This window comes from Balaenoptera borealis, assembly GCF_965194805.1.
Source record: "Balaenoptera borealis genome assembly, chromosome: 20".
Lineage (NCBI taxonomy): Eukaryota > Metazoa > Chordata > Mammalia > Artiodactyla > Balaenopteridae > Balaenoptera > Balaenoptera borealis.
Window position 1 is genome coordinate 10,473,467 of NC_138879.1, and position 26,170 is coordinate 10,499,636.

The 26,170-nt window shown below is 52.3% G+C and overlaps 1 protein-coding gene across 17 annotated transcripts in view; it reads right to left on the reverse strand.

Moving 5' to 3' along the window:
• RBFOX3 (RNA binding fox-1 homolog 3) overlaps positions 1–26,170 on the reverse strand; it is a 452,065-nt gene that overhangs the window by 318,369 nt on the left and 107,526 nt on the right. For all 17 annotated transcript variants that reach the window (XR_014238345.1, XR_014238346.1, XM_082371585.1 and 14 more), the window contains one exon: positions 13,458–13,600. The gene's annotated coding sequence lies outside the window, so the exon portion shown is untranslated. The remainder of the gene's footprint in view (positions 1–13,457; positions 13,601–26,170) is intronic.

The following is a 26,170-nucleotide window of genomic DNA, read 5'->3' on the forward strand; positions in this document are numbered from 1 at the left end:
CACGAGATGCTCACAGCCTCCCCCGTTCGTGACAATCAAAAACGTCTCCAGGGCTTCCCTGGTGGCGCAGTGGTTGAGAATCTGCCTGCCAATGCAGGGGACACGGGTTCGAGCCCTGGTCTGGGAAGATCCCACATGCCGCGGAGCAACTGGGCCCGTGAGCCACAATTACTGAGCCTGCACGTCTGGAGCCTGTGCTCCGCAACAAGAGAGGCCGCGATAATGAGAGGCCCGCACACCGCGATGAAGAGTGGCCCCCGCTTGCCGCAACTAGAGAAAGCCCTCGCACAGAAACGAAGACCCAACACAGCCATAAATAAACAAATAAATAGATTTTTTTAAAAAAAACGTCTCCAGACATTGCACGGTTGCCCCCAGCTGAGTCCAGGGTTCTAACCAGAAAGCCTTACAGACGACAACAATAACCTAGGTGGTCGTGCTCTCCTGTGGAATGAACAGTGTCAGGGACAGTGGAAGGCAATTCGCCCTGCCTGGGAGGTCAGGAGGGCCTGTGAAGGCCTCACAGAGGGGAAGGCAGCGGCGCTGGGCCTGGAGGAGGAGCTGGACGCTTACCAGCTGTGAGGAAGGGCAGGGCGGGGAGGATAAGGACGGAGAGGCAGCAGTGTGGGCGGGACAGCGAGGAGGGAGGGAGGGGCCAGAGGGCACAGGACAGATCAGGGGCTAGACGTTGAAGGCCTTGGATGTCACAACCAGATGCCACATGTCACATGTCAGTCCTGAGCATCATTCCAGGAGGTTCCTTGCGCACATTTCCACATCCCTTCTACCTTCTGCCTGGCTTTCCTCCCTTCCATCCTCATTTCCCACTTCACAGCTTTCCTGCCTCATTGGTTGACTAAGGCCTGAGAGCTGAGAGAGGCCCTAGTTAAGCATGAGAGACTGCAGAGCAAGGAAATACTCCCACCCCTATAAGATAAAAAGGGATGAAGTTTAAAAATAAGCTTTGTAATAATAATAGTAAGCAATGAAAATAATCAGTGACTTCCAGAGAGGGGGTGGGTGGGAATAGATGGATGGACGATGATGGGTGATGGATGAATGGATGGATATACGCATACATAAATGGATGATAGATACATGAATGGGTGAGTGAATGGATAGATAAATACATGTTTGATAGATAGATATATACATACATACATATGTATACACATATACAGATAGATACATGGATGGATGGATATATATATATAGAGAGAGAGAGAGAGATAGCAAAAAAAATCCTGCATTTTTTCTCTGTACATTCTCCTTTGGGGTTCATTTCAGAAAGGTTGGCCCAGGGCCCTGATGTTTAGTGCTGGCTGAGGAGCCGTGTCCAAGCCTGGACTAATTCTCACGGGGCATGAGTGAGGCGGTCTGGATCTGTGCGGAGCAGGCTCCAGCCCAGGGTTCTGCTCATCTCTTGGCAGCACCAAGGCCCCATGACTCTCCCTTTCTGTCCTGCAAAGCCCCTCCAGGCCCTGGGGCCAGCCCTGAGCTGAGATGGGCTTGGAGCGGAGTGCCCACACTCCATGTCAAGTCCCGGCCCTGCCACATGCCCCTGGCTGGATAACTGTGCCCACATCCCTGTCTCAGTGCCCTGCCGATGAGGACCTGGCCACCTGCTCTCAGACCTCCCAGCGGCGAGGAGGGGCTGCTGCTTGCACTCCCCAGATCTCTGTTGTATACGTTGGTCTTTGGGTCTGATTCTCCCCCAAGCACACTAGGGGCTGCACGGAGCCTGCCGCACTGGACTCCCCACCTCTGCCCACAGCTGGACACAGCCGGATCTGTGACCCCAGGAAGCAGATTCCTTTCAAGGTCCTAGGCCTTCCTGGTGGGTTCCCCCTCCTCCCAACAGGAAGTGACAATGTGGGCCAAGGAATGTTCCACGTAAGGGGGAGGGCAGCTTGCTGGGCCAGAGTCAGGAGAAGATGCATGAAGTGGTGGGGGAGAGAGATTCAAGGTCCTCTGCTTACTGAGGTATACCTCCAGACCTGGGCTCCTCCCACAGAAATACACATCTCACAGGGTGCTCTGAGGATTAAATAAGAGCCCAGTGTGAGAATTTTGCACACATGTGTGGGTTGTCCTGCCAACCACAGGCTGTATTTTATCAATCTCTGTACCATCCTATTCTTAGCTCAGGACCCACAGCACCAGGCTGTTTCCTGCCCTTAATGTGCTCCATAAACGTTGGAGAGTGAATATGTACACACTTGGATTTCATCCTAACTATGGATGTCACCAGCCCAAGAGATCACCCCACCCTCAGTGGTCAACATGGGTGTGTCTGAGACATCACCCCACCCTCAATGGTCAACATGGGTGTGTCTGAGACAACAACCCACACCCAGTGGCCAACATGGGTGTGTCTGAGACAACAACCTACACCCAGTGGCCAACATGGGTGTGTCTGAGACATCACCCCACCCACACAGAGGAAAGAGTAGAGATTGTTACCAGCAAATTTGGCAGGCTGGTGGGGGTGGGGTGGTGATTGGGAGTGGGGTGTCTTCACCGAGTAGCTCATCTCTAGGGTACTGGGCGCTCTATATGAAATGTCATAGCATTATATGAAGAGGCTCATCAGATTTCACAGGTGATGGTATTAAAATTCATCTAATCCAATCCACGCCCCACGAACACACACGTGCACCTCACGTTAGAATCCCTTCCCCCACATCCCCACCAAGTGCTTCTCAAACCAGGGAACCACCCCCACCCACCGCCTTAAGCCCCTCAAGGAAACATGGTGATGAGATGGGGATAGCTGAGTAAGCACATACAGCATTTCTAAAGCGTTTCAGCCAAAGTATTTTGGAGAAATAGTACTGTTATGTTACAACCAGCAAGAGCATATTGTGGATAAGACGCGTAAGATCTGCATGAATTTTTAAGATAACAAGACATCAAAGAAATGTCAGGTTTCCTTGGACCCCCTTCTGGCAACAGATGCCCAGTCTTTCAGGGGTGCAGGTTTAATATTCCTGCCCTTTTGGAGTCTTCAGAGGAAAAATTCATACCTCCAGTGAAATGCTGTGTGCTCTCTATCACCCAAGACAAACCATTTAATCTCCCTTTTCCTGAGCACAGCCTACCACGTACAGGTGCACGTTCTACCTCTGGGATGCACCATCACATTAAAGAAATTATAACCAGTCCTTCCTTTAGACTCAGAAAACGAGAAAAACTCACTCAAATTAATTTCTTCATAGAAGATAAAATAAGGCTTGTACCTGCCTCAGCGAAAATGCCTCCTGAAAATGCCTGCCTTCCAAATGGAGGCGGGTCTTGGACCCATGCATGCCTTGCTCTGGAGGCTGGGAAGGATGAGTAGTCTTCCCTAGGAGTGGCCCACCGTGTATCTGAGCTCCTGGAAAGTGGGGTCAGAATGCAATGCTCCAAGTACGCACCGGGGACCGAGAGCAAAGCGTTTTTGCAAAGAGTGTATGGGGCTAGGTGAAATACTAAATAATTATTGATAAAAATCATTATGCTCTTGCCTTGGGAACTTTTTGAGCAGCAGAATGGTCTAGAACAGTGGCCAATCCAATGATATTCTGGCTCACAAACAAAAGAAAACGTTCAAAGGCCACCTCTGGTCACGTCTGGTGCAGGTGACATTTGTCCTGGTTGTCCAGGAGGTTACCTAGCACTTGGGTGTGCAAGCATCTGCTTCCTTAGCTGCAAACAGCACAACAGAAATTAAGACACACAAACCTATAACCTCTCAACCAAATATACTGTTTAAAGGATAACCATGGTCTGAAAGTTCTTTGTATGGCAACATGCTCTCCTTACTCTGTAAATGCTGTTGAGTGAGTAATGTGCTCCCGTCCCCTCGGACAGGGTCTGCCATGGACCAGATTATTCCTACATCACACCTGGGGTGAAGGGAGTGCATTTCAAGAGAGACAACAATGTCTAGAACACTATATCAAGACGTTCTGTGGAAAGTCTTTTATGGAAACCTACTATGTGCAGGGCTATGGGAAGAACAAAGAAACAGCAGAAGGCTGTGCCCTTAAGACACCCAAGAGAGGAAAGGAGACAGGCAAAGAGGGGAAACATGGACTCAGGAGGAATTTCCGTGGGCAGAGAATGTAGAAGGGCAGCCCCAGTGCCTGCTTCACATGCCTTCCAGCTGCCCTCTGTGGACTTGGAGGGATAGAACCAGAGGGCAGAAAGCAGAGAGGGGCAGGGCCTGGGCCATGCCAACTTGCATCCATCCCAGAATCTTTCCCCCAAACCTGGGTTGATGGGTGTGCCTGCTGGGACCCCTCCAGGCAAACCACAGTGGCCACACTGTTTGGGGGGAGGTGGGTGTCATCCTTAAAGAAAACTTTTTATTTTGAAATAATTTAAGACTCAAAGAAATTGCAAAAGTAGTACAGAGAATTCTTGTGTACGCTTCTGTTACGGGCTGAATTGTGTCCCCTCAAAATTCATATGTTGAAGCCTTAACCCCCAGTACCTCAGAGTGCGGCTGTACTTGGAGAGAGGGTCTTTAAAAAGGTAATTAAGTTTAAATGAGGTCATATGGATGGGCCCTAATCCAATCTGACTGTGTCCTTATGAGAAGAGGAGGCTAGGACACAGACACACAGAGGGACGACCATATGAGGACACAGGGAGAAGACGGCCGTCTACAAGCCAAGGAGAGAAGCCTCAGAAGAAACCAATCCTGCTCACACCTTGATCCTGGACTTCCAGCCTCCAGAACTATGAGAAAGTCAATTTCTTTTTACCACCCAGTCTGGGGCACTTGGTCATGGCAGCCCATGTAAATGAATGCACCCTCACACATGACCACATCCCCAAACAAGGATGCTGCTCTGGGTACACCAGTCAGCCACAGAGCTTATTCAAACTTCACCAGTTTTGTGATCTGACTTATGTATCCTCTGTATCTGTGCTTCTCAGACTCTCTGTGGCAAAGACCTCACTGTTTTACTTCTAATTTATTGCAGACCTACATTTTGGTTTTTTGTTTTTTAAAGCTATAAAAATGGGATTACTGGAAGAATGGAATAAAAAGACATACAAAGCCCAATTTCTTATTATTAGATTCAGTAGACACAAAATTGGACAGAAAACTGCTCTTTCACATTGGCTGTAAAAGGTTCTAAATGAATACTTCCATCCTCATCTTGCAGAGACCAGGGCAGCAGCTCACAGGCAGGCACTGGTCCTTGGACCTCACTTTGAGTAGCTCTGATTTGGATCACAGAGACACGTGAGCCAGTGCTGTCACCAGGGAGCAGCTGTGGGATCAAATTCTAGATGGCCCCGTGCTAACCATTCCTCTGTAGCTCAGTTTCCTCAGGGAACCTAGCTTATAGGGTCATTGTGAGGATTAACAGAGATGAGGACCTTGGCTAAGATACCTGAAACATGTGTTAGCTGGACCAATATCCAAGCCCCAAGTACTGCTTTAGAGGCTCCAGGCCCACGGGCGTCTCCCACGTGAGGTTGTTTTATGAGTGTGCTGTTTGATCTATGCTGAACTTGGGTTTGTCTTCTGATTGCTTCCAGGTCCTTCCGGAACGCTGGCATCCTGCTGAACCCCCACCGGTAGCTGCAGGTGGCCAACACCCTGGGAGCTTCCTGCAATTCCAGCAGTTACTCAGCCACACTCAGCGACACAAGGTCACTCAAAATCACCATCTGTCCATGCGCCACCTCCTCTCCCGCCTCAAAGAAAAAGAGAAAAATGATTCTGTTCCACCTCCATGTTTTCTCCCCTACACACACACACACACACACACACACACACACACACACACACCACTAACGTTAAGCTTGTCTCGACCTCTACTTCTAAATTAATTTTTCTTCCTGAGGCATTTGCTGACACTCCCTTTCTGTTCTTTGCCCCTCAGAACACCGATGTCTTTGAAAACACCAGGCCTGGGAATATTTAATGTATCCTTGCAAATCGGATAAAAATATAATTTTCTCCCAATCCATAAAAATCCCCATTCATCTGTTTGCCCTTTGAGGGGAGTTCACTGCCACGTCAACGCAGAAGAACAAAGTAAGGCTTCTATGGAATCAGATCCAGGGGCCTAGGCCGGTGCCCGTCTGGCAGTGGGACCAGCAAGCATACGTCAACTTCTGGGTTAGGTCGGCTCACAAACCCTCATGGTCCCCAGTAGCCCATTCTGAATCTAGAATCAGTGGATTTGTACAAATCCATGTAGAACCTCTCACACCTCTGCGTCCAGGATTTCTCCTTGAAGTCCGAAGTTCTTTACAGGAACTGCATGTGATACATGCACAAGCGTGTCAGCATAGCACGCTGAAGCACAAAAACTTGTCCCTCCCTCCTCTCCACGCACCTGCCTGCTGCTGTTGATGGTGATAATCATTTACAGCTCGGACCAGAAGACATGGCCCTGATACCGATGGCCCGTAATCTCACGGGAAGATGCACCATGTGCACATGAAGATGACTGGGAACGGCGTTTTCCCAGGAGGCCACCCCACCCACGTTGGACTTTTCTATCCGTAGACTTCAATGCAGCTGGTACCAGGCTGTCTGCAGCCTCACCTCCTCCTCGTCCCCTGGTACCTTTGTTCCTTTCTCTACTGGCCTCCCCCAGTTCTGGATTCTCACTCCTGCACTTCCGCCTCCTGTAGCCTGCTGGGCTCCCCAGCCTTCAGAGCCTCCACGTTTCTAACCCCCAGTGCTGCTGCGCGCCCGACCACCTCCTTCCCCCGAGGCCTCTCTCCCTCACCTTCCCAGGCTCGGCCCTGACTTCCTCTTCCCATCCCTTCCTTCAGGCCTCCCGAGCCTCCAGGGAGACCCTCACTGGCCCGGCTCTGAAACAGCTCCCAAGATGTGCGGCAGGAACTATTTACTTTTAGTTTGCTCTCAAGACCAATCTCAACAGTGGACCGATGGGAAGGGGATGACACAGAAAGGATCTCAGCCAAAAGCACCTGGCACTGCTGCCCCCTCTTGAATTACAGAGGACCTATGACCTTGGGTTGGGGTTTTCAAGAAGCCCCTCTTATAGCTTGAGGGTTCTGGCCTTCACTTCCTAATTGGCCTACGGGTACATTCTTATCATTGTCTTTAAAATGACCAATGATGGTACTTCTGGGCGGGGGACAAGTAGAGTTCACGGTGTCTAGGCTCACCTTCCTCCCCAGTAGTCTTGGCGGATACAGTAGGTAGAATTGTGTCCCCCCAAAAAGGATATCTTGAAATCCTAACCCCAAGTACCTGTGACTGTGACCTTATTTGGACTTAGGGTCTTTGCAGATGTGATCAAGTTAAGATGAGGTCCTCCTGGAGTAGGGGGCCCCTAATCCATAGCCAGTGTCTTCATAAAGTGAGGGAAACTTGGACATACACATACATACACAGAGGGGCACGGTGTTTCAAGACACAGGGACAGACAGACACCGAGGGAAGAAGTCACGTGGTGACGGAGGCAGAGACCGGAATGATATGTCTGCCAGCCAAGGAACGCCGAGGGCTGCCAGTGACCACAGAATCTGGAGAGAGAACGGGGCCCTGCTGGCACCTTGACTGCAGACCTCCAGCCCCCAGAAGTGTGAGAGAATAAATCTCTGTTGTTTTAAGGCCTGCCGTTCTGTGGTCCTTTGTTGCGACAGCCCCAGGACTCTCCCACAGAGCATCTGAATCTGGAGATGCCCCCGCCACACACACAGGTTCCCCATCTCAAAGCTCTGGGCTCTGATGAGACGGCTGCCGATCGCTGCCACTCTTCTCAGACTATTTCCATCCTGGGAGCAGCCAGCAGCGCTTCCCTTCCAGCCCCAGAGCTGAAGCTACATCTGGAAACTCTTCTCACCCTTAATTGTTCTTAATGCTTTAACACACTGAGTGACTAATGGGCTCTAATTGGACAGCTCCGTCGTGGAGGGGGTGCTCTGACAGCGCCCTCTGCCACCCGCCCAGCCTCCTGGGCTGCTCACTCCCAGAGTTCAGAGGTCACCAACAAAAAATATGGGCCTGTTCTCCTATTTTTAAAAAGATGTCACACCAGTGCCAATAAGCGGTTTCATCCTTCAACCAACAAACATGAGGCAAAGAAAAGGATAGCGAAAAAGCCAAAAGCAGATGGGACAACATATCATCAGTGCCACCGAGGTTTGTGACACCTGTCTTGGACAGAAAGAGGGGTTCTTGGAGGCAAACCCGGCGCTAGTGAATGTTAAAGAGGCTGGAAGATTCCAGCCACAGAGAAACAGGGTCCAGGCCTTCCCCACGCAATCAGAGGAAAGGAGAGGGGAGAGAGAGAAAGAGAGACAGAGAGACAGAGAGAGACAGAGAGGGAGAGAATGAATATAAGGAGAGGGTTCCAGACTCTTCCCCCTTCCTCATGGGCACATCCCCAGAACTTGTTCTAGTAGTAAATGTTCAGAAGGAAGGATTAAAGCTGACCTCAGTGCTCTCCCAAGTCTTCTTTTCCAAACACACTTAGCAATAGAAGAGCAACCACAGGTATTTCTAGAAAGACTCATTTTTCCAAAAGCTGGCTCAAGCTAAAGTCTTCAAATTAAAATATCAGGCATGAGAAGCAAATAAGATGCCTCTGCAAGAAGGGAGAAACACCAGCCTCAACGTTCAGGTGCGTATTACCTGTTCCACCCAGCAGCCACCGGGACTTCCTCATGCGTGGCAGGAATGTATTAACTGCAAGTGTCAGAGAAACATCCCATTAGCTTCTGGTGTAACCAGATAAAGTCACGCTCTCCCTCTCCCCACCACTGGGGAGACATTTACCTCGATGCTCTAGAAAGCTCTGTGTGCATTAATATTGCTGATGCGGGCAGGCTTTGCTATGGCTTGGCCCCCCGAGGGTGCCATGTGATGGATTCCAGTTTAACAGCTTTTAAAAACAAGCAGACAAGAGACGAGCGTGATGGATTATGGAGGAAGCACGCTCATTCGGGAATGATTTATGGGAAGTCGCATGTTGCCGCTCAGGGGTCCATCCCCTAGGGTGGGAACTGGGGTAGACAGATAGGTTCTAATATTGTTGAGGGGGACAACAGCCTGAAGTGCCAGCTGCACAGCCACGACACGCTCATGCCTGACCCAACACGAGTGGGGCAGCCCCTGCTTCGGCACACGCTCTCCCCTGTACTTGAAAAAGTGCGACTGGCCCAGCCCAAAGCCATTCTTCTTGGGTGTGGACTTTCCCCTTCTCTCTCCCCTGCCGGTTTTAGGAGCGCCCTCTGAGGGGCCAGAGGTCAGAGCAGAAGACTTTGTTCATCTCTCAGCTCCCCCACCCCAAAAAACATCTGGAGAAGGAACAGCCAGCTATGCCCTCTGCTCTGTCTGAGTGACCGTGACGCACAGCACCGAGGGTTGGAAGGAGTCAGACCGTCCAATGAGAGTGGTGACAGGGAGGGGAGAGGAATGGGGAGGGTCGCAGACAGAAGAGTGTGTGATGCCCACTGCGAGTTTCTGTTCTGGATACTGGCAGGCGGGTCCTGCCCTGTTGATCTGGAGCGCCCATCTGCCCCCGGCCTCTGCCACTGCACGTAAGAGACAAATCTCATTTTGCAGCAGATTAATTTCCACCCATGATTTTAATAAGGACTCAGAATTTACAGTAAAATCCAAATCAAATCCATATTTAAAGGTTGAGCCTCAGAATGGGATCTAATTTATGGGACCCTTTCCAAGGCAGAGGAAGGGAGCCAGGGATGGAACAATGGCTTGGGAGGTAACAGCGTCCTCCCATGCCCTCCTCTGACCCCTTCCCGGCCCCACCTGCCCCCAGGGCTCCGTCAGGGATGCGTCTGCAGTGATGGGGAGCTACACTAGACAGTCCCACACGCCACAGGAAATGCAACAGCCCGCTCACCAGAGCAGAAGCTCCTGCATGCTCTTCCGTGCAGTTTCTCCATCACGGATCCCAGAGTACCCCTAGGGAGCACTTTCTCCAGGCAACCTTCCACTGCGAGAGGGCTTGGAAGATGTATATATGCAGGGGCTCCATACGTCCCTGTGTTGGCGCCTCTCCCCACCACCGTCATCCCCCAAACCTCCATCCCCCAGGCCGACTTGTCTCCAAAACGCCTGCCCCTGCTGCTCATGATTAAGTCACGGATGAGGGGGCCTCTGGGGGAGAGAAACCAGGTGGGATGCCTGCTGCCCCATGCCTCATTTTCTTTTCAGACCTCAGCTCTGGAAGCATGGGGGCACCTGGAGGGTGGGTTTGGCAGCCCCCCCTGAAGGCTGCATCTGGATCCCACTGAGAAGAGTGGGGGCACCGCCACTGGGTGGGAGGGTGTCTGCAGGGGGTCAGCAGCCGGCACACCTGACCGCTGATCAATGTGCCGGGCCCTCTCCCTTCAGACCCACCACCCACCTGAAGGTGATCAGAAGGTGATACACAGAGCCCAGCTACCTCTGCAGGCTTCAGTGCTGCTCAGGGCGAACAGGACGTGAGGGTCTTCCCTTTGATGCTTCTCTCCCCTGGACTTCACCCCACTGGAAGGGAGAAGACCCTTGATGCGCATTCCCTATTTCATAACTTCAAGCATGCTTTCGGAAGCCACAAGGGGACAGAAAGGGCGTGTGCACCCAGGAGCCTCTCGGGGCGGAAAGGAGCTTGCATAGCCACTCCTCTGACCCCCAAATTCCCGGACCTGCCATCGGGATCGGCCAGTCTAGTGCTTTCAGCTTCCACAACACCAAGGATTTACCTTTTTAGGAGAATGCTCGTTCTCAAACCCACAGAAAGGTGAGGCTGGGGCCTGCAACCTCCTTCAAGGAGGCAGCAAGAAGTACCTTCCCAGGGATCACAGAGCTGATCCACAGTCACCCGCCCTCAGGATGTGGGCACTCTGCTGCCCTTCCCCCAGGGACAGAGCCAGGTGCACTTGCTCAGAACCAGGAGCCTGAGATTAAGGGGATGGTGCATGACCCTAGGGGTTCTTTGGCTTACACTGAGGTCAGCCCCAAACCATGTGTCCAGTGAGGGTGCTTCAGAGAGCTGGCAAGGCTGGTATCTCGGTGCATGCAGCAACGAAGGGGCTGCGGAGGATGGCGCCCTGGCACTGGTTTTATGGCAACGCTGTGGGGAGCCCCAGAGAGGAAGCTTCAGAAGGTCCCGGAGGATTGAGACCTTCTGATCGGTCGTGAGGACTTGCTCCTCTGTCCCAGTGTGGTCTGGGGCATATGGTCTTCCTTTCCGGGCTCGCTAAGTGGTCTCCAGTGGTTTAGGGAACGGAATGCCAGCATGATTTCAGTGTAGAAGAGGGGTTGTTCAACATACTCAGCTCCAGCACGTCCCCAGACCCGCACCTTTCTCATCCCAGGTCCATGGCACGGTCACCCCTCCCTGGGACAAGCAGCATCCTCCTTGCTGGTCCCCCTGCTTCTGCTCTGACCTCCCTTCCCTGTTTGCTCCCCACCCAGAAGGCAACGTCGTCTTCATACAACTCAAATCAGGTCATTCATCCCTTGCTCAGAGCCCTTCAATGGCTCCTACCATCCTTAAGACAAAATCCAAAATCATTAAGCCTGACCTAAAAGCTTCTGAACGTAGCCTGGTCACTCTCTACCTCATCTCCTTCCATGCCCTGCTCACCCACTCCACCCTGGCAGACCAGCCTTCTTGCTGCTTCTCCAACGTGCCTGTGTGTCACTGCCTCAGGGCCTTTGCATCTGCCGCTCCCCTGCCTGGACCTCTGCCCTCAGAGCCCTGCCAGGTCGCCTCCTTCAACCTCTGCTCACACCAGCACCAGGGGCCGCCCTGACCGCCTGTGTGCTCAGCAACCTCCACGGTGCTCAATCACCTCGCCCACCTCATTTTCTTCATAGCCTTGTCACTACCTGACTTTGCTCTAAATAAGCATCTGTTTACCCTCCACGTCCCTACCAGAAGATAAACACTACGAGGGCAAGAACTTGGTGTGTCTCCACTGCATCTCCAGACCCGCACCTGGGCTCGGCACCTGGAGGGGCTCAGGAATGGCTGGATGACTGAATGCAGACCAGTCAGTGGAGCCATCAGCCCACTGAAGAAAAGGACCCAAATGCTCTGAGGCAGGAAGATAATCGATTTGCATCATGAAAAGAACACAAGCAGTGCATTCCTGCAGATCCACCAGTGTCGTGTGTAGAATCTGATTCCATGGATTCTAAAATGGGCATCTTTTAAGGAGCACTAGAGAGACCAGCCTGTGTTCTGGTCTCTTTGCCCAGAATTCTTGTTGGCATCTTTCCGACTACGGGGTATAGGGGCTCTGGTCTTTCCTGCCCTGGATGACATGGACCCACCAGCTTCGTGCAGTTTCTCAGCGGGGAGCGGGGCTGCACGAACTCCAAGGTGGTGTAATAACGAGTTTTCCTGGTTTCTGTCCCTGGTACCTGAGAGGTAACCTCTAAAACCTGTGGAATTCCTGAAAGATGGGAGTGCCTTTTGTTATTCGTCAAGTCCCTTCAGACCACAGCTGACTTTATGCTAACCAGGTGGCTCAGGTAGACCCTCAGATAGTTTCAAGGAAGGGGTACTGGTTAGAGGTTTGGTATTTTCACTTCCCACCTCAGGGGAGGGAAGAGTTGCTAAAGACTGAGTTCAACCACGTGGCCAATGACATAATAAGACCCCGATAAAACTCTGGACACCCAAAGCTCGGGACCTTGGTGGTTGATAAACACATGGATGTTCTGGGAGGGTGAGCTGCCCTAACTCTATCGGGAAAGGGCATGACGCTCCAAGTCTGTCCGGGACCCTCCCAGACCCCTCCTGTGTGTATCTTTATAATAAAACGAATTGCAAGTATAGCACTTTCTTGAGTTCTGCAAGTTGTTCTAGCAAATTATCAAAACTGAGGGAGTCGTAGGAACCCCCGAATTTGTAGCCAGTGGTCAGAAGTGCAAGCGGCCCTGAGACTTGCAGCTGAAGTGGGGCAGTCTTGCGGGAGGACGGGCCCTAAGCCTCCGGGGTCTGCCAATAACTCTAGGTGGCGAGTGCCAGGGTTGAAGTACAGTCCAGCCACTGGAGGTGGGAACAGGGCAATCACTGAGTCCCCTCTAGAGCCAGATGAAGGCATCAGAGCCCATCACTGGGTTACAGGGCAATGTGCACGGCAGGACACAGAACCGTGCAGGGGAGGGTGAGACCCCAACCTTGGCCTCTACGGCATTTTGTGCTGACACTGGACAGTGGACACTACACCCTGTCCACCTTCCTTCCTGGGATAACAACTTCGCGGCCAGGCTGATGGACTTCAGCAGCCACTCCTTACAAAACCCCACCCAAGGCATTCCTGGGGATCTGCTGATTCTCCCTGCCCTACTCCCTGAAGCCACAGAAGATACCACAATCAGCAAACCAGAGCCAGCAGAGGAAGGTCCCTGCAATTCCCTCATGTAAAATAAAATTGCCGCATCAAGATGTTTTTCCACCACAAATGCAAACTCCGAGGATGGGTGTGGTGGGCAGGGGGCGCCTTACCTGGTAGCGGAAGGTGAGGTCTGTTTTGTGGTAGCAAGGAGGCCCCCTGGGGTTCTTTCTGGAACTCCCGTGGGGTGGAGGGTTACTAGGGAAGGCGAGTATCAGCAGGAAGAGCTTCAGGGTCTCAGAGACAGGCTTCCAACCTGAAGGAAAAGAAAAGAAAAAAGGTTAAATGCCTTTGGAGCAAACATCCGTTTTTTGATATGAAACAAACATTGGTGTTAATAAACAAGAGAAGAGAGAGCAGCTTCAAGGCCAGTTGGTTGCCACCAGGGATCACACCCCAGGGGAATAAGAGGAACCTTGAAGAAAACAAATCATTAGAACCTGACTGCTGCCTGGGGTGTGACGTCCTCTGCTGACCCCTGCAATTCTTTGACCCCACTGTGCTGGTCGCGAACCACCTTGTCTCATGCCCTCTCCTGCTCGTACTTCCCGCCTCACCCAGTTCAGATTCCAGGACCTGTCCCTGCCACCACCCAGGCAACTGCCTTGTCCCTCTCTTTTTAACAGGTTCCTCAGGTGATTTCACTCTCCTGACGCATCACTCCAAAGGTGTCCTATTTCACTGGGAGGAAACACCCAGATTTGCCTGCAAGCCGGGTCAATCCAGGTTTGGGGACTCTGAAGCTTATACGATTTAGGGGGCTGTCTAAGAAAATAAGACAAGATGGTGGATGCAAAAGTAAGGTGCAGGGTCTTACACGGGGCCCATGGGTGCATAACTTCATGGTAAATCCTCCTCTACCCACAGGACCCTAAGCAGTCTGGCCTCCTGCTGCACCACTGGCCCCTCCTCCAACCATTCCCCACCCCCTGCGGCCCCTGGGCCTCCTGACTGTCCCTCCACACTCAAGCACCTGCATCCCCCCTACATCAAGCCTTTGCACCAGCTGTTACACGGACAATTTCCCAGAAATTATCGAATCTGGTGTCACACAAATGCATTTGTTTCCTGTGGTCTTTCTTTGCCCCTCCCCCACCCCGGAATGCCAGCGTCCTGCGGGCACTTCATCTGTTTTATTCAACTCCATCTCCAGGGCCTGGAACACGTCTGGCACATCGTTGGAGCTCACTCAGTATTCGTCGAGTGAATAAATGAATGAATGAACGAACCCCCCCTTTTATTCTCCTGTTTCACACTCTTAGGTTTACTTAGAATAGCCTCCCGTGTCAGTCTCTAGAGCAGGAATTCCCAGGAAGCAGAAGGGAGCTGGTTGTTTCTGTTCATTTTGTTGGTGGTGGCTGGTTGGGTTTTGCAGGGGTAGGAGGCACCTGGGCCTTGGATTTTTTTTTTTTTTTTTTGCTTAATTTACTCCAACCGAGTGTGTGTGTCATCAGGCAAACAGGACACAAAACCATTTAGGGGATCCATTCTGATCATCCTGGAGAGACTGGCTTTGGGGCAGGGTTGTGAGATCATGTTGGCCAGGGAATGGTTAAGCTCTGTCCCACCCCACCCCCAGTGGAAAGACCCCCGTTGGCACATCCCCAGAAATCTCACAACAGAGATTTTTAAAAATAATAAAGAAAAAATTACCAGTTTTTTTCTTTTCCTAAAATCTGGTTACTTAAGGGAGCACTGCCCCATCCCAAAGGCAGGGCCAAACTCACAGAGCGCTGCCAACTGCAGAGACATGCCCGGGCACATGTGCCTTTCCAGTGACCATCCGTGCCATGCAAAGAGCCAGGAGCTGGGCATGGGAGAGGCCAGGAACAGCCCTGAGCTCCACAGGCCACTTTTCAAGGGGAGAAACAAGTGTGTGATCTGCTTCTCCTAGGTCAGTGGGCTAAATGCAATGAGAGGGATGGCTGGGGGAGGGGCTGGGGGAGAAAGAGGGGCTGAGGCGGAAGTGGAGGGAGCCCGGGTAGAGGCGGCTCCAGGTGGTAACCCCAGTGGCGGGGCTAGAAGGCAGGTAGGCTGGCTTCTCTTACAACTAAACGCTTGATTCTCAGCAGCCAGCATAAAAGGCAAGGGCTGGCGTTCATTCTCTACCAGACCCGCTGGAACGGGAGCCACATAGGGCTGTGGATGCTGCCCAAGCAGGCACCACACCCCGTGTCCCTGGTACCTAAACCGGGAAAGAAAGCGACAAAGGAAAGGCCGCAAAAGTAGGGGGGACAGGCAGTAAGAATCCAAGGGATGCCCCCCAACTCCTCCAGTCCCCAGCACCCTGATCGTTATGGATGATCCCCAAATCCAGGCCACCTTCTCCAGGGGCAAATGCCTCCACATCCCCCACCCACCTGGCGCCCTAACTCTGCCCCACGTGCAGTGCTTGCCGAGAGCAGGGCCAGGGCCCGAGGGGGGCTCCTCTCCCCGCTTCATTTGTTTTCCTCCACCCGAGCTGAATGGGAGATTATCGAATAGCTTGTCCCTGGTTGCAGTGGCACATTTTCCCTCATTCCACAGTAGGAACCACCATCCATCACCCACACAGCAGAAGCCAGGCCCGCAGTTTCAGGGACCACAGGGCTCACCCAGGTGGGGTGCCCCAGCTCCCAGGATGCCAGGGGAAGGAACTGGTCCCATCCTGCCCACGGAGCTCAGCGTGGGTGGAGGCAAAAGGCCAAGCATGAAGTCACCAGGATGCCTCCCTCAAGGCCCACAAGGTTGGCTCGGTTGATGAGGCAAAAAGAAAAGAGCAGAAGGCCAAGCCTGCCCAGGGTCAGGCCCAGGGTCAAGGCTACAGCCTGTCATCTCGGACTCTGAGGCAAAAGGGTTGGCTAGGTCACAGGAGCGATCTGCGTCTTCCTCGTTCTCGGAATTATATTTCTTGCGCCCGACCATGTGCCAAGCTCGGTGCCAGGCACCCGTGGTTCCAGGCTTTGCCAGAGCACACCCTGGGCGGGAGGCAGGCAGGGGCCTCCCACTGCTGCCCTGCAATCTGCGAGGCCTCCTCGCCCCTCCCACTGCAGGGAGGCAGGCAGAGGGGGAGAATTCAGAGGTCCCACCCCAACCCCTGCCCCACACCCATTCCAGAACCCCAGGGTCACCGGGGCACAAGGGCTCACTGTGGGCCAGGACTCTTCCCTGCTCCCCCTACCTGCTTCAGGATCCACACGCCTGGCATTAGTGGCGGATGCCCTCAAAATAATTTGGGGATTGACAGAGGCTTATATCCCAGGACGGCTGGAGATGTGATATAGAGAAGGCCCTGGATCTGTCAAGTGCCAGGCATGGTCCTGCCAAGGGCGAGGGCAGGGAGCCTGGGCAGGAGGGAGGGCTGAGTCTCAGAGGGCAGTAAAGAGCCCATTCCCACTGCCTGCCTCCCCACATCTCAGCTGTGAATTGAAGTCTCCCAGGCCTGTGGCCCAATCTGACTACTCCAGCCCATGGCAGCTGCTGAGCCAGCCCGGCTCCCAGCTCTGCTCCCAAGGTGGCAGGAGGCTGGGGGCTGCCTTTGGTGCTCCGACCCCAAAAGGCCTCCTGTTGGATTCTCGCCACTGGGGAGAGAAGACGGAAAAATTAACACCTGGACTTTAAAAAGTGTCTTCTGCAAAAAATAAGCCAACACAGAAAGGGGCACAGGCCTCAGCGGAGGCTCCTTCTAGAACAGACTTGTGTGGGTGACAAGGTCCTCTGGCCACCGTCAAACTCCAACCCTTCTGACGAGCAGCTACACAGCCAGGGACTGGGCAGTCAGCCCCTCCATTCCTCTCTGAGGGCCCCTGTCCTCTGCCCACCGTGCAGCTGGACTCTGTCCTGAGGGGCTGAGCAGAGGGGTCCAGGAGGAAGGGGGGAGGGAATTGAGAGGGGAGGGGAGTGAGGAGGTGGGGAGAGATGAAGGGACCGGAGGAGGGAGGAAGGGGGGAGGGAAGGAGGGGGGAGAACCTGGCTGAATCATCATCATCATCATCACGGAAATAGGGCTGAACGTAGTCCCGCGAGGGCAGACCTGTGTTGATCTTTGCTCACCAGGGCTCCTGGTACCTGGCCCAGTGCTGCACACAGTAGGTGCTCAGTCAATAAGTGAACAATGAAAAGAAGGAGAGGAAGGCACATCCGGTTGAGCAGTATGCAGGGGAGTAAGGTTTCTCATTAGAATTCCCAGCCAACCTTAAAACCAACACATGGAATTAACTGTTCTTAATTTGGGTCTGTCAGCGGGATGGTCTCCGACTCCCAGAGGTAGAATGACCTTCACGTTCTACACAGCAAAGCCGGCAATCCGAGCCCACCAAAGCCCCTCACACTCACAGCTTCTCTTGCAGAGAGAAGGCCCAGCAGCCAAGCAGATATTCTGGATTTGCTTCCAAACCTCCAAGAGAAAGGTGCACTTGGACTTTAGGGCCCAAGGACAGGCTGGGACGACAACAGTCCTTTATAAAGTACAGGTCGCCTGAGGATGTGTTTTTATTTACAGGACTTGGGTTGAGGCAACACAGAGAAGCAGAGACAGCCTGTGAGCTAACATGGAGCCCTCTCTGGAGTGCCCTCCCTGGGTCCCCTGCCAGCACATGCGCACCGTTGTGGGCTGGTGAGGGTGGGCGGGGGGCGGGGAGGCTGTTTAAGACAACAGCGCCCCCTCTGGGCATGTGCAGCCCTGCAAGTGCAGGTCTCGAATTTAGGATCCCTTCATCTCCTCCTTGGAACAAGGCACATAGTCTCTGCCCTTCATGACAGACTGGGTGACATTCCTGGAGACTCTGCGGCATTGGGGCGGAACAGTTTGGAGCATGTTCTCCTCCAGCCCCATCTCCGACATACTGTGTGACCCGGGACCAGCCGAATGAATGGCTCTGACCCTTTGCCCCATCGTATGAAGAGCCTACTGTGTGCAGACACAGACCCAGGAGCCGGATGTTCCAAGAGGTGTGGTGTCTGGAATGTCACTTGACCTGCTCCCTCCAGAGGCACAGGGATAATACATTCCAAAGGCTTTGCGTTAAATCAGAGGCATTTTCTCCTAATGCCTCAAGGAGTCAAATGAACTCTCAGGGCCCCTAGAGCCACAGGCCTCTTCACAAAGGTCAGCTATGGACCCCAGGAGCCGCCTAAGGGGGAGCAGGATGGAGTATAGGGGACCCCATTGCTTATGGCAAAGGTTTTCCCAAAGGACTCTGAAATCTTCAGAAATCAAGTTTTGGGGAGTCTGTTGTACTTTGTTTTAATGAGGATACTAACATTGCCAGAGATGTGCCTGCATTCTTGTGTGGCTTCCCAAAGGGACTCCAGAAATGGCATCAGCAGAATCCCAGAGGACTCAACATACACATCTTAGAAATGGGCTTTTCTCCCCAAATCACACCTTTCTGTTGCATTTCATTGCAGAAAATGGAGTTTTTTTAGTCCTCCAGTTCTGCCTGGCAGAAAGTAAAAGAAATTCAGAGTAATGGCACAGATTTTCCATAGAAACAGAGAATAGATTGGTGGTTACCAGAGACAGGGGGTGGGGAGTGGGGGAAATGGTGAAGGTGGTCAGTAGGGACAAACTTCCAGTTATAATATGAATATGCTCTGGGGGTGTAATGCACAGCATGGTGACTTTAGTTAACAGTGCTACAGATATGCTCTTGAAAGTTGCTAAGAGTATATCTTAAAAGTTCTCATCACAAGAAAAAAAATGTAACTATGTGAGGTGATGGATGTTAACTAGACTAATTATGGTGATCATTTTGTAGTAAATACAAGTATCAAATTATTGTGTTGTACATCTTAAACGAAGACAAAGTTATATGTCAATTATATCTCAATAAAACTGGGGAAAAAATTCAAAGTAATGGCAGGGATTCGGTTTTCGTTTTTAAAAACCATCCAAATTTCCACACCAAACAGAGCTGCGTATCCTGCTAACTATACCCATTCGTTAAAACGTGGAGTCCTCATTCACTTGCCTGCTTTGTAGTTCAGCAAGGCACTGTGTTCCTTCCTTATTTTTCTGAAACCTGCTCCTCCCTGTGTGCCAGCGTCCCTTCTCCCATCTTCTCTCTTCAATCTCTCTCGAGGCATCTTTCAGAGATGCTGGCGGCGTTCCCCTCGATTTCTCATCACACCAATTCCGCCTCAGTCTGCTTCCCCCAAAACATGAGCTAATAACCAAAACCAGAGCTTAAAATGGGACTCAAGCTAAGAAAGCAAAACTTGCTATTTCTTTAACCAAGAGAAGAATGTGAAGCATCTCATTTCAGTAGTAAAGATTATAGGGGATATGTAATATTCTGAATAAATGAATCTCCTCCTCCCATTTTTAAACCATTCTTGTGAAACCAGCTTTGTTCCTGACTCCTCTCATGCCTTATGAATCCTGTCCCTGGCAAAAATAATTTGGGTTTTATTATTCTGGCATCTAGTGGGAGTCTGTGACAATTTTACTGTAGCTCCGCTGGTGTTGCTTCTTCCTTTTTTAACACCAGTGTGTTTTAATAATAGTGTACCTTTAGGTATTGTTGAAATGTTACATTATTCAGCGTATCCAACGGGAATGGGAAGGGCCTCATGTAATTTACGTGTCCTCGGCGCTGTGCTTAAAGCTTGTGAAATGGAGGGGTGTCATTTGGGAAGCAATTTTCCCCAAGGTCAGGGAAAATTGGAGTGGCTGGAGACTGTGTGACCCGAGTGACAGCCGGGCTCAAGCTGGGGGCTCAGAACCCCTGACGTGAGGCTGGGACCAGTGGCCAAGGGACTCCGGGCCCCAAACCAGAAATATTCCCCAAATACAGGAGAACTCCAGTATACTGCTGGATTGCTAGGCTGCTTGGGTTTCGAGCAAATCTTGATGAGATGGCGTTGCCAAGGCATGATCCAAAGCGTTCTCAGGCTCTGCTGTCCATTTCCCTGCCTCCCTCGCCAAACTGGGGTTCCTATGTCTAGGAATCGATGACCGAAACCCCGGGATGGTTAACTGGGCCTGTTCCAGACATGTCAGGGGACTTCAGGTCATCTGGTTCCCGCATTCTGGCCCTTCCAGAAAGCACCATTCCTGCGCCAAACATCCATCAAGTCCCTCCTATGCTAGATGCTGGGGACACAGATAAGAAACACCACACTGACCTGTACCCAAGGGGCTTGTGGTATAGAGGGAGAGATGACAATAAACCAAAAATCCCAGCAGAGGTGGGGTAAGGCCACAGCTGGCAAGCTCCACAGGGCAGACCTTAGTTTTTTGCTCAATGCCACGTTCCCGGCATCTAGAACAGTGCCTGGCACATAGGTGTTAAAGGAATATGTTTGATGGCAGAATGAAGGAATAAAGTACCAGTGAGAGAGGTGGACAAAGGATGTGTGGGACCCTGAGCAGAGGCTCCTCACTCACACTGTGAAGGTGTTCTTGCTCCCAGGTGCCAACCCTGGAGTGAGTCAGAGACTCGAGGGGAGAGGAGGAGACAGCAGGTGCAGAGCCAAGAAGGAAGAGCAGGCGAGATGTCTTCCAGGGATGCAAATAATGGGGCAGGAGGTGTGGGATTTGATGTACTGGAAGATGACACTGGCCAATAAGTCAGGAATCAGATCATGATGCACCTTGTATGTCAGGCCAAGGACTTTAAAAGGCCACTTGAAGAATTTTAAGCTGGAAACGATGCAGATGCATGTCTTAGGAAGCTCACTCTCGTGCCAGTGTGGACAGGATGGAGGGGGTAAAAACCAAGGCAGGAATCTTAATCAGGAGGCTGCCGCCAGGGATCAAGTGAGAAATTAAGATTTAGGAAAGGGCAGATTCTCCACTGGGAGAATTTGTGTGATGCACAGGACTGAGGGAAGGTTACACTGAGGGGGCTTCAGCTGGGTTGATAATATAGTTTATAAGTTATTCTTTACACCTTTGTATATGTTAATTACGTTATACAATTTTTCCAGGCTTGTGGAATTGAGTTCAGATTTCGACATGTGTTCAAAGAGCCCCTGATATGTATGGGGGGTGATATTTTGTAGATGGTTGGGTACTAGGATCTAAGGCTTAGGAAACAGTCTTATCTGCTTTGGAGATTGTGGCAGCCTGCCTCCAAGGTGGCCCCTACAATTCTCATCTCCTGTCCCCTTATGTAGCCCCTGCCCACATCAGACCAGCGCTGGTCTGTGTAACCACTAGAACATGGCAGAAGTGATGGTGCATTGATCCTGAGATCAGGTCATACTTACTCTGGGGGAAGTTGGCTGCCACGTCATAAGGACATTCAAGCAGCCATAGGGAGAGATCCACATGCGAGGAACTGAGGCCTCCCACCAACAGCCAACATGCTGCAACCTCATGAAAGACCCTGAGCTAAAAGCACTCAGCTCAGCCACCTCCAGATTCCTGAACCCCAGAAACTATGAGCTAATAAATGATTGTTGTTGGAAGCCACTACATTTCAGTGTAATCCATTACAGAGCAGTAGATAACTAATGCAGGAATTACCAAAATATAAATATAAATGGTGGCTGAAGCCATGGGCATGGATAAGAACACCTAGTGAGAAGGTGGAATAGGAGTACAGAAAAGGCAATGAGAGGGCATACCTGGGACACCCTAGGAGTTTGTGGGAGAGAAAGGAAGAACAAGGAGAGGCCCCAAAGAGAAGGAAGATGAGATTGCAAAATACCACAAAAGCCCAAGGAAGGAGGGCATTGGTTGCTTCAAAGAGGTCCAGCAGGACTGGACTTCTAAGGGACCCAGTTGTCCTTCACCCCCCAGGTGAGACCTTCTCACTCACTGCTTCCCTGTGAGACTGCTGGCTCCGTCCTGTCTCTCGTCCTCAAGTGGAAATCACATCTCTGATGAGAGGCCTTTCTCAACCACCAAAGCTAACGTAGTCCCCACTCCAGTTCCCTGGTCACTCTCCTTGGCACTTCTTGCAAACTAATTATATTTTGATTTATGTCTTTACTCAACCATGGTCTGCGAGAGCTGGGAAATATGTTTTGTTCACCACTGTAAATCCAGTACCTGACATATACTAGGTTCTTTATATTTGTTGGAGGAACGAATAATCGAATGAATGAACAAATGAATGGAAAAACTAAAACTCTGATTCTCACCTAGTGGCCCAGGTTAACTGGTGGACAAACCATCCCTTCCCCCTTCACCCCTCCACTTCACCACACACTGCTATGGGTGGCGGGCCCCTTGGCTGTGAAGGAAAACACAGCTGGATGGGGAAGGAGGTGAGGAAAGAGAGAAGACTCTGAAAGTAACCCTGATGGGCTCTTGGGGAAGAGTCTGGAGGAAGCCCAAGTGGCCGCCATACTTCCTCCAGGTATTCAACAAATCTGAAGAGCCTGTGCCACATCGACCTAGGTGGTGGGAACCAAGGGTACATCCTATGTGGCCCCTTAGCAGTTCACAGTCTAGTGGGGAAGTGGGCAACCAGACAGGGGTGTCTAAGGGGTGAGGCTGGGAGGCTGAGTGTTCCCCACCTTGCCACCTCTACCTGGGAGACCCCGGGCAAGTTGCATAACCTCTCCTTCCTTCAGCAGCTCACCCACGAGGGGCTACTCAAACCACACAGGTGGTGATAGCACCACCTTTTGCCCCTCACCTGCAAACACTGGGGCCTGGGCAGGAGCATAGGTGTGCACTGCCATGATTTAAACAGGAAATTACAATACACTCTGATGGATGCTACAGAGGGGACGCACAGGGCACTGTGGACACAGGAAGGGTGGGAGTGGGCTGGGGCGTGACTGGCTTTCTGAAGGAAGTAACAGCAGAGCCGAGCAGAAAGAGTGCAGCAGAAACGTAGGACGGAGGTCAGGCAGGGGAGCCTCACCAGCCAAGGTGAGGAGGCCTGAGCGCAGGGCAGGTGGCAGGAGAGACAGGGCTGCTGGGGCTTGAAGGTCCCAAAAGGCTCACTGAAGAATTAGCCCAAACCTGCCTGCAGGGGAGTCCTTCGGCCAGCGGCATGTATCAAAAAGACAGCCCCTCCAACAGATGCACTTGGAAGGAACCCATCCCGGGATCACAGAACTGAAGGTCAGTGATTTTTCCATCAGAACTAAGGAGATGGGCAGGTGCAAGGAGAGAGCCTGGAGCCGACCGTGTCAGCCCCATCTTCAGGCCGTGTCTGTTTGCAGAGAAGACTCTGTGATTTGGGACCGGGATGAAGGGCAGCCCATTCCCCGCAGTTAATCCTCACACTGGGTATTACCCACAGCTCACGCCCAGTGAAGGGTCAAAGCCCCCTCCTCACACCGGTCCCCTTTCTTCTGCCCTCTTGCAGGCCAGAGACACCAGCTCCGGGATGCCCTCCTTGGGAGAGACAGGGACAGGGGACTTCCTGCATCTAGAGGGCCTGATGGGAGGGGCCAGGAACATCAGCTATGAAGGAGTCCCTGGGAATGCAGGGCTTCAGGAGTCAAGGGAGTGGGGGATTCAGGGGCAAAGGGAGGTGTAGAGGCAGCTCAGAGGATGGAGATGTGGGAAGGGGAGAGGGTACGGGGGGGGGGCGGTGGCTGGCACAGGGCAAAAGGAGATGTGGGAGGAACACAGGGGGCTGAGACATCTGGAGACTGGTTGCACTGGGTAGGGACAGGGGTGCAGGTAGGTGGGTAGGGTTGCAGGGCGTGTAGACATGAAGGAGGGGACAGAGGAGGTAGGATGGAGTGCAGGGAGTGAGGGAGGGGCATGGCCGAGAGGGATGGGGAAGAGGGAAGGGGTGGGAGGAAGAGGGCTAGAAGGGCAGAAGGGGTGAGCAGGGGAGGGGGCGAAGAAGGTGAGAACTAGGTGGAGGGAGTGGGGGAGAGCACGACGGGTAGGGTAGGAGGAGACACCTGGGGTGGAGGGGCTGGGGGCTGGGGGGTGGTGATGAGACCATCCGCAGTTGCTCCCGCGCCACACAGCTGGGCCCGGCAGATAGCGCAATGCCAGCAGCAATCAGAGGCTCTTTTTCACTTATCTCTGTGCTGCCTGGTATCTGCGTGGTGGAAACAGGGCATTTGGTAATAGGATTTTGATGTTGAACAGCTGACGTTTGCTCCAGACTGGCTTTACGTCACACGTGGAGGGGGCCGAGATCTGAATAGGATTCTAAATTTTGGCAAGTGGAGAGGTAAGGAGAGGGCGGAATAGGGACTCCTAGGGTTCCCTCCTGAGAATGCCTCAGTGCCTGCATGGACTGGCATTTTGGGTGCCGATGGGAGGGGCACTGGGGATTTCAGGGGGGTGTTGTGGCCTCTGGGTCATAATAGCCAATGGGCCTGGGTGAAGACTCAGTCCTTGCTCTCACAGGGCAGGAACCGGAATGACTGCTTCCCCCAAGGCCCTTTTGGACCTGGGGTCCTTGGGATCCCCTGACCTGGCCCTGAGACCTCCAGGTCTGGGGGTTTGCCCGAGCCTGTGTCTCCTGGAAGGTTTTTTAAATGTTCCCCCTGTTGAGCCACACCTCCCTCCCTGGGCACAGGGAATGCAGTTCCAGCCTGAGCTTCAGGGAACTAACTTAAAATGGTAACATGCTTTAAAAATGTGTATCGCTAGCTACTGTAACCACATGACCTTTGCACAAACATTCCAAGAATTCCCCAAAGGCCCTGCTGTGGGATAATTTGGCCACTTGGAGAAAGTTGCCTGGTCCTGGTATGGGTACCAGTCCTCGGTCACCCCCACCTCCCCTGAGCACAGGAGGCAAACAGGGGCAGAGGCAGCAAGAGGGATTTGGGGCAGAAACAGTGAACAGCAGGATTCCTGGGCGGGACACAGCACTGAATCCCCGCCCAGGGCGAGGTGTCACACATCCCTTTTCTTGACAAGCCGGCACACATCGATGCCCACCTCTGAGCCTCCCACATATGGTCTCAGGTGTTTACAAGATTGTCACTTGAATGCCAAATGCCTATCTGCCCCGCCACAAGTCGGGAGTGCCTGCCACATAGAAGGACATGGACATCTTCCTGAGGGACCTGAGTGTGACGTGCATGGAGGTGGGGAATGAGCTGATGATTTTGCCTGGTGCTTTCCAGCCGAGGACCCTTCTCCTGGCTGTCTGTCCCTTTGCTGGCCCCTCTCAGCCAGGCCATTAGCCCAAAGGAGCTGGGTTCTCACAGGCCTGCATTGGTTGAGGCCATCCTGAGAGTCTTGCTAAGGCTAGAACTAAGTCCTGTGTTCACCTGCCTGTATCGCATCACCCCACCCAGGCACTTTGGTACCCCCTGCCGAAAAAAGGAACTTTCTCAAGAGATGGGGAAGTTCCATATCTCAGTCTAGGTAATGGTTAAACAGGTGCATATATGTGTCAAAACTGCTTGGTCTGTACTAAGACCTATAGATTTCATAGTATGTAAATTAGTCTCAATTTTTTTAATTAAAAAATATGTCACCTCCTGGACTGACAGTAGATCCTGAGTTACAGCCACTCTCTCAGGTCCCTGAGGGTTCGGAGCCTTTCGACTCGCCAGAGTCAGCGACAGGAGCTAGATCAATACGTCTGGAAAGAAGCAATAATCAGTGTAATGATACTGCAGGTGTCCCATGCTCGGGGCCGAGAGACTTGCCCCAGGGGGCTTCTACCAGCAGTGGCAGGAGGGCCACAGCTGTCAGCACGCTGTCACCCAAAGCCTTAGTCTTCCCTCATCAGCTCTCTAGCCGTGAGAAGAAAGGGGGGAACATGACAACACAGGAAGTGTCCTCGCCTCAGACCCCACCCTGGCCACCTTGCACACCTGCAGCAGGGACCGGAATCCACGCCCGGCCTCCTCTGGTGAGTCCCAGGTGGAGATGGACACACCACGCACAGGGCTGGGGGCACTGAGAGGTGGGGCACACCCACAGCTGCCCCCTTTCCCTCAGGAGCACAGTGGC